At 43.4% G+C, this 13469-nt stretch overlaps 1 non-coding gene across 1 annotated transcript; it reads right to left on the bottom strand.

The window, feature by feature from the left end:
• Positions 1-270: 270 nt before the first annotated feature.
• On the bottom strand, positions 271-343 carry TRNAF-GAA. The gene has a single exon. It is a non-coding gene; the product is annotated as a tRNA-Phe (tRNA).
• Positions 344-13469: the final 13126 nt, after the last annotated feature.

Genomic DNA, 13469 nt, shown 5'->3' on the forward strand with positions numbered 1-13469 from the left:
GCTGCGGGACTCGGGTGGGGCGTGAACCGCCCTGCCGCCAGGCCCCGCATCGCGCATGCGCAGCAGAGCCTCGGCTGCCGGCCAGGAAGGCGTCCCGGAAGTGGCGGCCGCCGTCTCGGGGTAGGGGGCGCTAAGATTGGCTGTTTCCGTTCCACGCTCGCTTATCCTTCAAGTCCTCGTTCTCCAGTGGGCTGGCATTAATGAACCAGGTTACTCAGGGCAAGGGATTCGTTGGAAATTTGATTCCTTTAGGGACTAAAAAGGGAGCGCTGCCGAAACCCGGGATCGAACCAGGGACCTTTAGATCTTCAGTCTAACGCTCTCCCAACTGAGCTATTTCGGCGCCCCTTCAGTTCTCTTTAAAGTAGACTATCACTGAACTATTTGCGTCCGCCCCTTCCGTCTGTTCTCAGTCACTGCTGAAGAGTGTTCCTTCCCGGTCACTTAAACGCTTGCGTCAGAGCTCCGCTCTGCTCTTTACCAGCCTAAGCCGCGTAAACCTTACTTTCTTCAACGTAACCGGCATTTCTGACTCAATTATCAGCCGTGGGGCCGCCGAGCGCGCCGGAGCGCCAGCTGCCCGGGACGCGGTCCGGGGGTCCGGGCCTCGCGGCTCCTCCGCGCCTCCCTGGGCGGGCTCGTCCCCCCAGCTCGTCCCCGCCGTCCGCGGGGAGCCTCCTGGCCCCGCGAGGCAGACCCTTCCCGCCGATCCGCGCCGGCCTGTGATCGCACACGTGTGTCACCACGGAGATGAAGGAGCGGACAAGGGCCTGGAGGCAGGATTGAGCCTCCCTGCGACCCTCCGAATGCCCCGGGAACATACCACCACTCTGCATGGAGTCTGCCTGGCACACCGAGGGCGCTCCGTAAGAGCTCGGCGAGCTCATTAGGGACGATTTTCCAGTATCAATGCTACTTCTACACCCGTAGACAAATGTTTCCGAGGCTTCCGCTACGTGCCAGGCACAGACATTCTGCAAAGCCCAAACATCCTATTGTTTTATATACTTTTTCTTTCCGATTAATTCGTGATTTTCTAAAAGCCCTAATGATTACCGTACCGCCCTTTTGGCCCGCCCTTTAGAGCTCTGAAATTAGGTGGAACCTTCACAGGCAATCTTGAGAGATGCATGGATGAGTGCATTCGAATGTGAAAGAAAAAAAGGATGAAAGATTGAATATTGGAAGCGTTTGTAATCTCTAAGGTGCAGAGTCGCTTTCTGAGTTCCTTTGTTGTGTCGAATGCAGCTAAGAGAAGAGCTTGAGATTTAAAAGACCTTGTAGCTAAGGAGGAAAAAGAGACTCAAAAGACCTTGGGGTTGGACGTTGATCTGTGAGGGCTTTGTGGGGCTTAGAGTGGAAGAAGAAGAAATTCGGAGCACCTGCCTGGTGCAGATCCTACAGAAAGAGACGAGAAAAGAGAATATTTTTTACAGGCTTTCTTGTGCCATGAATGTAGGTACCTTTCACATTCTCTTCAGCACATTGCAGGTGAAGACTTGAACCTGGGTGGCTAGGAAAGTGGCAGGTAAGTGTTGATGGGATTGGGGGGGGGGGGAGAAAGAAGGTCCAGCGTCTAAGGGGAGATGGAGGAAAAAGGATAGGACAGAGAAGAGCACAACCATCAAATTTCACGTTTTCACCATGCCATGCGATAAGATCCTTCCGCCAATTACACGATCATGGAAACTACGTTGTAGCGGTGATCATTTGTTGAGTGAAGGCGCATCTCAGAATGTTAAGTGTTGTGATGCATGTCAGGATGAACTGGGTGGCCGCACAGCTCGGCTTGCCCAGCACAGTCCTTGTTTGCACCTGTTGTCCCAGAACCCTGTCATGGTTAGTTAGTACCTCTTTCACTCTTTAAAAGTCTCCAGCGCCTGGAAAAATAAACAATGTGATCCCCCAATTTATCAAGTGTGCAAAAGGGCCACAGCTTGGTACTACATAACGAACTCTACTGGTTACACCATTAGTGACACGATTTTTAACATCGGCTCAGTATTTGTTGTCGCTGTTTTACCAAGGGAACTGGAAGTTTCCAGGGCTTAGTGTCACAGTTTCCCAACTGTGCGGCAAAGCACCCTGCAGTACTGTAGTGCGGGATATTTTACACTTTTGAGGGAAACACAGTGATAACTGGACATCTTTGGGACACCGCACAAGCTACTCAGTAACTCATAGTTTCAGCAATAGATCAGTCCACGTCGCTTTCAGTGACATCATCACTTTGCAAAGCTAGGTTTTTAGCAGTTCTGATAAAAAGCAATTGCCCGTGACAATAAATGCATTAAAGGAAATAAAAATGGTTATGTCCAAGCTGCTTCAAGGCTTGAGAAATTGTGCCCTACCCAACAGGTGCACACACCCCACAGGTAAGTAGTGGTGGCTCTTTACAGATGAAATAAACCTACAACTTTCTTTCAACTTCTGTATATAATTTTTCCAAACAATTACAAAGCTTGTGGACATAAACACTTACTAAGTTATTTGGGCCTGAATGTTTAATAAAAGGAACTGTTCAGCATTTCTTTTGTCATGGGAGCATTGGAAAAAATTACTGCGACACTAAGAATATTATGAAAGTTTGAAAACCTCCAGCCTAGTGCCTTAGTGTTGATAGCAGGAATGACAATTATTACCGAGTTTGGGAGAAAATCTGGCTTTGTTCAGCGAGATTGCAGAGGCGAGAAGAACCGTCAGAACTTCCACAGAGACCAAGTGCCAAGAGCTAATGTGAAGTGTAAACCTGTGCACACGCATCACAGTAAGGGACAAATGATAAAGATGTTGGCATTCAAATGAAGATAAGATGTTGAAGAAACCTCCATGTTGAAAAGAAGCTTTGCGTAGGCTGCAGTCCTGTCTTCCAAATTAGCCCTAGGATTTTGGCAGTCCAGTCTCGTTACCTATGATAACTATGAAAACTAATTACGACAACTAACTGGAAAACCTAAGAATAATACAACTAAAGAGAATATGTTGTACATAGTTACAACATCTAATACATTTTTGAGCTCCTGTCAGTTGATAATGTGTCCTTAGCTTCGTTCCTAGGGCCCCACAGCACACACACACAAAAATAGCACTTATTTTGATTTGCCTCTGATTTGGATCAACATTTCTCAAAAGTGTTAAAAAGATGGAAGTGTATCCAAAGGACATAGGAGCCAGTTTGAAGGGGCTCCCGCTGGCCAAATCTGATACAATCAGAGCATCAAAATAAATAAGGAGAGTAATAGATTATTTACCTTTTGGATAAAACAAAAATCCATGAGTACAATAGTAGAGGGGAGGGGACTGAGGGTTCTGGTTTACAGGTAAGTGACTTGTGCGAACTGATTAAAGTGGATGGAGTGGTGGCAATGGACGTCACCATTTTCTAAGCATCATAGTAACGACTGGCTCAGTCAAGAACCGTGAGTGGATGCTACTAAGCCTGTCGGACCATTGTATGGCCTCAAAGTGTCTCTCTACAGATTGCATAATAGTTGCAAAGAGAAAAATAGAAACCATATAAATAAATGAAGAAATGGGACAACACCTTGATCTAGTCATAAAGATTAATATCACCAATGAATGACATTCAGATATCACGTGCTGCCTGATGTGATTCTCTGGAAAGGATACAACATCCGTTATATAGTGGTCCGACCAGGAATGCAGAACCTGACCTTAATCATGAGGCAACATTGAACGAATCCAAAATAAAGGTCATTCTAGTAAATGGCCTGTATTCTTTACAAAACTCTTACACTCATGAAAAGAAAGACAAGCCAAAGGAACTGTTCCAGATGAAGGGGGAGAAGGAGACATGAGAACAGTGTGATAAGGAGCAGTAGGTGATCCCAGATGGATTCCCAGCTGGGAGGGGAAAATATTAACAGAACCATTAAAGAACCATTGGAACATGAGCTGTAGATTACATAGAAGTGTTATTATCAGTGTTAAATTTCCTTGAGTTGGGAACCATAGGTAAGAAAATATGCATGTTTTTAGAGAATACATCCTGAACTCTAAAGGGATAAAGAGGTATATCTGCAATCTACCCTCAAGTGGTTCAGCAAAATAAATAAATAATATGTGTATAAATACAGAGAGAGAATATGAAAAAGTATATGGAGAAAAATATTAAACGTTGGTGAATCTGAGTTAGAGATATATGGCACTTCTCTGTACCGTTTTGTAACTATTCTGAAAATTGGAAAACTCCATTAAAATTTTTTTTGTTAATACAAATGTGGTGCTCTTGTGGAGCCAGACAATTTCAGTTAGAATCACAGATCAGAATGCTAGGGATGGAAGAGAATTTGGGATTAATTTAACCTGATCCACAGATTTTTACGTGTCAGAAAACTGAGGCCCAGAGACATTATAATTTGGTTAAGGTTACTGTCTTGCTTCGCTTGGACTGCCGCAAGAAAGCACCATAGATGGGTGCAGAAATGTATTCTCTCACAGTTTGGAGGCTGTGAAGTCCAAGATCAAGGTGGCAGCCGGATAGGGTCCTGGTGAGAGCTGTCTTTCTGGCTTGCAGATGTCAGCCTTCCCTCTCTGCATGCTCACGTGTTCTTTCTTTGGAAATATCCAAATACAGTCACAGTGGGGAAAAGGGATTCAACATATGAACTGGGGCTGAAGAAACACAATTCAGTCCATACTAGTTGCACAATTAATCTGGTGCTGAACTGACTGGGGACCAGTAGAGCATATTCTTTAGTTTGCACCAAATGCTCTGGATATTTTTTTAAGAAAGTCCCTGTTTCAGTTAAAAATTGGTATGAGAGTCGAAATCTGAAACTGGAATCTGGGGTTAGGGCTCAGCTTTTTCTTGTAGATGCTTTTTTATGGGCATGTCTATGCATTTTGAAGTTCCTGTGTGTAGAAAGTAATACTTTTGCTTGAGGGATATAAAGCCATTTCTCCAAAGTTATATATTAAAGTGGCAACTTGGGGGAGAAGTGTAAAAAAGTTAATAGATTGTAAATATCATCAGTGTGCTGAATTGATCCAAAAGAAGTTAATTTATTTAAAGCCATTAAACCACAAGTCTATAAAGACCTTATTGTTTTTTGTTTTTGTTGAATCACATACATCAGTATAAAGCCTCTGGGTGTACTTACCAGGCCAAAAACAATCAAGTAAATTATACTCAAGAACAACCTACCAAGCTTTTCATATGTTCTAATCCAATCCTCCCACATCCATCAAACAAATGCCTAACTAACCATGTGGATTTTGCACAATGCCCTCAAGGCCAGAAAACTTGGATTCTAGAGCTTGAGTTTCAGAGACATGGGTGATTTTTAAGTGCTGTCAGCTTAATTGCTTGCCTCTCTTTCTTGATGAAGGGGACCAGCATCCCTACCCCATCTCCCCACTCCACACCTATCCAGCAATTGAGGGGTAAAGCCTGATTATTCACCCAAAGAAATAAGACAAAATAAACTTAGCACAGGAGTTTCTTAAGTCCTCTGATAATTTAAACAAAAAATAAAACAAAACAAAACAGACACAAGAAATAAATCAGTCTGTTCCTTTGTGCCAGTGAAGATACACAAGATTGTGGTATAAAATGAGCAGATCGGCTCTCCTCTGTCCAGCAGTTGGAGCTCTCTGGGCACATTTCCAGGGCTGTCCTAAATTACAGGGCAGAAAGTGGTGTCCTGACGTCAGATCCCACCTCTCAGATAGCCGGCCTTCTCCCATCATTAGCAAGAGGAAAAGTTGGCTACACCCAGGTTTCCCCAACACATAGAGCTGCATGTGATTTAGAAGGGGCTGTGGCTTCTCTGCATCACTCGTGCTTGGTGTTTTCCCATTCACAGTCCAGTGTACAAATCCTCCTGGACGGGCAGGAAGGAACCTGTCTCACCAGACAGAAGTGCCCTCTTCGGACTGTGCATGTTGTCCTCTGAGCAAGGATTGAATGATTGGATAAGGGGGTATGACTGATGCCTCCCTGCTTGCCCCATAAGGAATGCCAGAAATAAAATCAAAGTGTTGTTCCTCGTCTCCACAAGAAGTAACTTCTGACATTCAATCCCATCGGTGTTTCTGTAATATTTACAGAACGACCTCAGATCGGCTGGGACAATGGCCTCTACCCCATGTGTCAGTCAATGAAAGCGGTTAATGATTGCCAGTATCTCATAGTTATTTGGTGGCAGAGTTAAGACTACAACTCATTCTAGGCCAGAGCTGTCACACTGCACTGTGCTTGTCCCATATCAAACCAGCTTTATCAAAACATTGTGGTTTGTTTAAATCTACGACCCACACGTACTTTGGGGACATTAGGTTTTGAGGCACATGGTCTTCTTGACCTCACTCAGCACCGAATTTTGCCCTAGAGATTAGAAGAATAAAAGACAGATTAACAAGAGAAAGGCAAACAGGGGCTTATTAACCTGCACATTGTGTGGGCACACACGTGAGAGTACCCAGTGATGAGTAACTCGGGGACGGTGAGAACCTGGGCTTACACAGCATCTTAGCAAACGAAAAATAAATTTGTAGAGTAGTGACAAGACAAAGAGAAAAGATCAAGTTTCTAGGGCAGCAAATTGTGGGAAGGTAAATGTATGGGAAACTGATGGCAGATAAGTTCAGTTAGTAAAGTTTGTTACATAGATTCCTCTGGCGCCATGTGTGGGCTGATCAGGATGTACTGTCGTCTTTGGTGATTACCTTCTGTCCTTCCTGGTAAGAAGGGAGGGGGGCATCTTTTCCAATTTATGCCGGCTTTTAGGCAAACAGGGGGAAGGCAGAGTTTTCTTGTCTCTGCTTCTTAATTGCCTTCAGCTCAAAATAATCCTTATGTATGCCTAAGTGGCGCATTTGGGGGGAGGGTGCATATTCTGTTAATTCTTAGAGAAACATGGAGAAATTTAAATATGTATATTAAGAAATAACTATTAATTTTCTTAGGTATGAAATGATATATTGCCATTATGTAGGAAAATGCTATGGTTTCTTTTTGGAGATTTATGCTGAAGTATTTGGGGTTAAAGCATCATGATGTCTCACTTACTTTCTAATGTGTTAACACACACACACACACACACACACACAAATAAAATCAAAATAGCAAAGTGTGGACAGTTGTTGAAGTCAGGAAGAGAAATATTTCTTTCACTTTTTCTATATTTTCTATATGTCCAAAATTTTTTTTTTAATTTTTTTTTCCAACGTTTATTTATTTTTTTGGGGGACAGAGAGAGACAGAGCATGAACGGGGGAGGGTCAGAGAGAGAGGGAGACACAGAATCGGAAACAGGCTCCAGGCTCTGAGCCATCAGCCCAGAGCCCGACGCGGGGCTCGAACTCACGGACCGTGAGATCGTGACCTGGCTGAAGTCGGACGCTTAACCGACTGCGCCACCCAGGCGCCCCTAATATTCATCTTTTTAAAACTGTTTATTATGAAAAATTTTCTTTTTAAAACTGTTTATTATGAAAAATTTTGGACAGGGGCGCCCCCAGGCGCCCCTAATATTCATCTTTTTAAAACTGTTTATTATGAAAAATTTTCTTTTTAAAACTGTTTATTATGAAAAATTTTGGACAGGGGCGCCTGGGTGGCGCAGTCGGTTAAGCGTCCGACTTCAGCCAGGTCACGATCTCACGGTCCGTGAGTTCGAGCCCCGCGTCGGGCTCTGGGCTGATGGCTCAGAGCCTGGAGCCTGTTTCCGATTCTGTGTCTCCCTCTCTCTCTGACCCTCCCCCGTTCATGCTCTGTCTCTCTCTGTCCCCCAAAAAAATAAATAAACGTTGGAAAAAAAAATTAAAAAAAAAAAAAGATGAATATTAGTCTTATCTTACAGATCCTAGAAATTTCTAAATACAATGCTATTTTTCACCAAAGATTGAAGAGTTTTGTTCCTTATTAATGGAATTTTCAGTGTCAGAATGTGACTTAGAGATATATTTTGTAAGACTAGAGAAGCTTTTGCCAAAATCCATAATCAGTCTAAGTAGCCCCTTTGTCCATCTGTTGCTAAGGTTTGTTCTGTGTATACAAGGACTATATTTTTGGAATCACCAAATCAGTATATATGGTCTGACAAAGGATTTTTCCCCCTACTTCTGCTTTTACTCACATGAAAGCCTTACAAAGGCATAAAAACCAAAACATGCATAGATGTTATTTTTTGTTTATTTAATATAGAACAAATCACCTTTCTTAAAGAAACATAACACAATTAAAGAAAATTATATTGTTTCAAGAAAATGTGGAATGCAGTTTCCGTATCTTAGAGTCAACTCCAATGTGATTTACAGCAAAATCTTTTCTTTAGCTTTACAAGGTCAACTTAATAATCTATCATGACATATGTTGGGGATAAAAATGTCTTCCTTGTCTTTTATTCTTAACTTTTAATTTCCTTTTTGAATCAGGCTTTCAGTTTTGACCTTCACAATGACTAAAGAAAATCAGATTGCAGTAATTAGAATATTGCGGAAACATCATCTAAAACTATGGTTTGATTAGTCCATTAACTTAAGCAACCATAATTTCAACTCCTGAGAATTTTAAACTGATTTAATTTTAGCTGTGTGGTTCACCATTCTTTTTTCATGACAGCTGAAATATTTGAGTAAGTCGGAGGTAGCATACTTATTTAGAACGTTACCAAGGCAAAAGGAATACCTGCAAAGTAGCAGATTAATTTAAGGGAAATGTGTATTTTCTAAACGTTAGCACATGGAGTTTTCCCTTGATATGTAACATGCAAATACCTAAAAGGAACATTGTATATTGGAGGCTTTTTTCTGGGCAAAGAAAATTGCTTTATATTTTCACCTAAGCTTATTCTATTAAAAAAAAAAAGAAAAAAAAAAAGAAAGAAAGAATGTGAAGGTCAGAACTCCAGAACCATTAACCAAACTTTTAAAATTTTCTGGAAATAGAATGACATTTCTCAAGGGCTTATTTGGCCTATTTTATTTACTATCCCCCCACTCCGTAAATTTTACTCAGCATTTTAACCTGAAAATGTGCTTTGTCTCCTCTCCTAACTCTATAGTTAATGCTCACAGCTATCTTCATTAAGTGAGATTTTCACTCCAAGTCAATAGATGAGGGACTAAGCAAAGTGTAGAACTGCCATTAGATATTTGATTGAAGGGTTTTCCATCAGTTTAGAGCCAAGGGAGGGAGACCATGAATTAGAATTATTTCTTTCGCTTCTTAAAACTGACCTAATTAAGTCAAGATGATGAAAAGGGGGCTTCCCACTCTCTGCAGTTAGGATGGAAAGATTACATTGGTAAAATAGAAAGTTTTCCACCATTGGGTAAAACTCATCTTTTTAAGAGTGTGTCAATTAGAACATAATGAGTTTAGCTATAAACACAAGAGTATTAGAAATACTATTAAAGCTAAGAAAAGATCAAAGAGCAATTATTCAAAATGTAACCTTAAAAATAAAATTGCCAGTTATTTTACCAGCAAAAATGGGTTCATTGGGAAAAGCAGGGAAAGAAACCTGCTGAGGCAAAACCATAGGCAATTCTGGAGAACAGAGAGACCGCTTTTATAGAGGAAAGAGGGGAGGCTGGGAGGGGATGTTATAAACTGTAAGCCCATTGGAATAAACCAGGAGTTTGAAGTATAGGAGCTTCTCGTTGGCTGAGCTGTGACTCTCATTGGGCTTTTGCAGGAGGGGAGGGATAGAGAAAACTCCCTTCCTGCTGCTGGGATAGTAAGGTATATGGACTAACAAGGTCCCTCTCTTCTTATTGGGTCTGTCATTGAAAACTAGTGCTGAGTAGGGTGCCTGGGTGGCTTAGTTGGTTAAGCCTATGACTCTTGATTTCAGCTCTGGTCATGATCTCACAGTTCCTGAGATCGGGCTCTGTACTGAGAGTGCAGGGACTGCTTGGGATTCTCGGTCTCCCCCTCTCTCTGCCCCCCTCCCATTTGCATGTGTGTGTGTGCACCATGTTTGTGCTCTCTCGCTCTCTCTCAAAATAAACATTTAAAAGAAGAAGAAGAAGAAGAAGAAGAAGAAGAAGAAGAAGAAGAACGCCAGTGCTGAGCATGAGAGGTCCCCCTGCCGGCCCTCTGATTCCATTCTAAATGAGGTTTCCTTTTATTAATTTTCGCAAAAGATATGTTTCTACTGTGAAGAACCAAAGTGAGGGTTAAAGATCAGTCCTAAACAGCAACAGAATGTAAGTGAAATCAGTAGCCAGTGCAAAACTTGCAAAACTGTTTAACTCTTGAAGTGTGAGGTTCAAGGAAAAAGTGAGCATTAAGTGGTCAGTGGTGTAAGAAAAAGCAAGGGGCTCTGCCTGGAGTGGGGGGCAGAGAGCAGAAGAGGGAGATGGATGGATGGATGGAAAGAGAGGCAGAGAGAAACTGAGAGACCAAGAGACATGACAAAGACCCTGCTCCATTAAAACCCCACAGACCATAGAGATGCCGAGGGTCCAGGCGGTGGGATACAGAGATGATTACACTCCCAGGAGCAACAGGTCTGGTGGGGCGCACAAACCCATAAACTCGTGAATCGTTTGAATACAGAGCGATGTGGTATAAAGGAGAGAACCTCAGCATCTTCTGGCAAGGCCAAGTTGGTGCCTTGGGGCACTAGGTGGCAAGTGCGAGGACAGCCCGGACGGAGCTGCCAGGAAGGAGGGAGAGCTCGCCCGTGTATGCATAACCCTTTGGAATTTGAAGCACTGAGCATCAGGGAACTAGAGCATATTTCTATACCAGGAAGTGGTTTGATTTATAAAAATGCAAGTCCGGGGATGTATGAAGGAAAGGTCTGAGTGGGTCTGGAAGCAGGGAAACCAGAGGGGAGGATGTAACAAGTGTTATAAGGCAGTGATAGTGGGAGCTCTAGAAGAGACACCAGATTTCAGAGATGGTCAAGGAGGAATCTTTAGGATTTAGTGACTATAGAAAGGGACAGTGAGAGACAGTCAACGGTGGTGTCACAGTTGGTGGCTTTGGATAGGGTGGATGGTGATAGCTTTTGTGAAGACTGCAAACATGGGGCCAACTAATCCAGGGCTGTGGAGGAGGGGAGTTCCTTCCTGTACCTGTAAAAGTTGAGGTATCTTCTAGAATCCAGATGGGTGGACCAAGGAAGCAATAGGCACTCTGAGCCTATAACCCAGGAAAAAAAGGCAGGTGCTGGGAAAATGAAAGGTGGGTATCATGGTCGCCATGAGCATGGCAGTTGAGGCAACAGGAATGAATGAGACCACACACAGAAGGGATGTGAGTAAGGAGGCCGAGGAAGGAATTCTGGGAACACCATCACTAGGGGCAGTGGTTCCCAACTAGGGATAATTTTGCTCACCAGGGTACAGTTGGCAATATCTGGAGGCATTTTTGGTTGTCGCAACCGGGGCGGGGGGGCGTGGGGATGGGAGACAAGAGGTCAGGGGTGCTATTAAGCCTTCTACAATGCGCATGATATCTCCTCACAACTAAGACTTATCCAGCCCAAAATGTCAGGTTAGGCAATGGGCAGAAGAATAAGAAGCAGCAAAGGGGTGAGAGGAGGGAAATGATAAGCAAGATGGGGACACGAGCTGCCAGGTAACGAGGAAGAAAATTGGCCTTTGGTTTCTTATTTAGGAGTCTGAGTGAGGATGGTGAAAACAGACTCAGAAAGTAATGGGGCACAAGTCAGGAGATCCAGAGGTGAACACATGGAACACTGAGTGGGGACACTGTCTCAGGTTTCTTGGTAAACAGAGAAGGTAGACCAGACAGGAGGCAAGGAAAAATTTTTTTTGTTTAGGGAACAGAGACTCTTGTTTTCTCTGGTTTTTTTCCTGTGAAATAAGAATAAATTACTTTTAATTTATGTACTAGGCACTAGCTGAGTGTTTTACATGCAATATCCTTAAAATTCATAATAGGGGCACCTGGGTGGCTCAGTCAGTTAAGCATCCAATTCTTGATCTTGGCTCAGGTCATGATCTCATGGTCCATGACTTGGAGCCCCACACTGGGTTCTGCGTTGACAGTGCAGAGCCCCCCTGAGATTCTCTCTCTCTCCCTCTCTCTCTGCCTCTCCCCCACTCGCTCTGTCTCTGTCTCTCTCTCTCTCAAGATAAATAAAGAAAGCTTTAAAATTCACAATAACTACTATTTCCATTTTACAAAGGGGGATATTGAGCCCCAGTTGAAATGTGCGAAAGATCACAGAAGCAGGAAGTGGTGAACTGGAACTTTGAACTTGAACTTTGAACTTGAAGTGCTGGGGGCTCTCATAAGCTTGGTGGTGTTTCATGTTTATCCTGCGCAGATGCTGCAGCTGCTCATTTTTAGTTGCCTGTTTTGATGGATCAAAGGCAGTGTCCAAAGCCGAGAAACAGGTCAGGACAGCGTTACAACTAACCATGGTACTCACTTGATTCATGCCCAGTGGGAGGCTAACAAAATGATACTGGGACATGGTAGCCCTCCATCCCAGATTTAGAAAGGTGGGTTTATGCTTCCTTAAGAATTCACCAGCAGTATGATTCCATGTGGCTGATTCCTTGCTCAGTCCCTCCAAGCAGGTGACAGCCCAGAAGGAAGTCTGTCTGGACATGGTTGTCCTGGCACTCCCCTGGGCTGATCCTCTTCCGGAATGTCCTCAATCGCGGAATGAATGGCGGAAGGAAATTCATAGGAGTGATGTATCTAGATCTCTAGGATTTTTAAAAAATTTTTTTTAACGTTGTTATTTATTTTTGAGACAGTGAAAGACAGAGCATGAACGGGGGAGGGGCAGAGAGAGAGGGAGACACAGAACCGGAAGCAGGCTCCAGGCTCTGAGCCATCAGCCCAGAGCCCGATGCGGGGCTCGAACCCACAGACCGCGAGATCGTGACCCGAGCCGAAGTTGGACGCTTAACCGACTGAGCCACCCAGGTGCCCCTAGATCTCTAGGATTTTGTGAGCTTGAGCACATCTCCTCTAAGGTGAGTCAAGAATGTTCAAAGGTGAGCGCCAGTTTTCACCTTTGCTCTGGCCCCGGAAACACAACTCCAGGCCCCTGTGACCATTGCATCATTTTGCCTGTTTCTACAATAGTAGCAGAAGAATGGGCTGAGAATGACTGAGAGCAGAATAGGGTCAGTAATGTTACAGTGTGATCAAAATTGAGAGCCCCTTCCCTGTAGCATGTAAAAGGGAGCTGGCCAGGAACAGATGAAGGCATTGCTTACAGTTTTTCCTACCTATTTAAGTTTGTGGTACCAATATGTAAAACTTTGAATTTTTTTTTCCAGCGATAGCCTATAATATAGGTGTAGAATGAGAGAAGGAGAAAGGTTAGGCTCATTCAAGGTTGGGCTAACTAGAGATAGTGCCGAAAACACAGTAGATGTTCAATAACACGCAGTGGATGAATAGATAAATGGACGGATGAGACAGCAAGAGAGCAAGCAGTGAAATTAAGAGTGCTAGTGATGAGGGAGTGTGGGGCAAGCTGAGGGCAGAGTACAGGTGAACA

This window comes from Lynx canadensis, chromosome A1 (genome assembly GCF_007474595.2).
Source record: "Lynx canadensis isolate LIC74 chromosome A1, mLynCan4.pri.v2, whole genome shotgun sequence".
In the NCBI taxonomy this organism is placed as follows: domain Eukaryota; kingdom Metazoa; phylum Chordata; class Mammalia; order Carnivora; family Felidae; genus Lynx; species Lynx canadensis.